Here is a 797-nt window from a genome sequence, read left to right on the forward strand (position 1 = left end):
CGCAACTAAAAGTACTTCTTGATTAATTTTCGACAGATTGTCAAGAAATGTATTAATCTTTAGATTTCATTACCGACACGGTTACATGAATTTAAATCCTAATTACGTAGGAGTGTAAATATTCATATCACGATGGTTAGTGTAAGGCATTCTCCTGAATGAATTAATATTGAATATATGACGTTGGATAGATATAAGATATGATTCATGAACGAATTAAAAGCTTAGATTATGATGGATGGGTGATATGAAATTGATTCCTGAAATGCATTAGGATTAATTATATAGCTAGTTATACATCTAACATTAAATTCAGCGAATTAGGCTTTCGATAAATCCTTGTTACCAGACTATAGTTATCGTTGAACCTTATTTTAAACGTTAGGGAAGGGTTGTTCTGTTTTTAACTTAGACTTGAATTATGTTTGAGTTTAGTTATTCTGTCAGTTTTCTACAATTAGTTTAAAAAATTAATTTCCAATTTTTTATAAGGTGCATAATGAAATGTACTTTTCAATAGATGAATAATGAAATAAAATGAAATAAAAGTAAAATAAAGAAATAATAAATAGACAAGTAAAGAACAAGAAATAATCAACGTTATCACTACTTATGTACCATGAAATCAATTTGTAATTAGATGACATATAATTAATTTGTATGCTAACTTCTTTTCCCCGATAAGTATCCTGAACTCTCTAATATATGAAATGAAATCCATATTAATATAACTATTATTTATATATTATATATATATATTACAGATCTTATTGATAGTAAGAATATGAATATCTATC

This window comes from Penaeus monodon, chromosome 34 (assembly GCF_015228065.2).
Source record: "Penaeus monodon isolate SGIC_2016 chromosome 34, NSTDA_Pmon_1, whole genome shotgun sequence".
Taxonomy (NCBI): Eukaryota; Metazoa; Arthropoda; class Malacostraca; order Decapoda; family Penaeidae; genus Penaeus; species Penaeus monodon.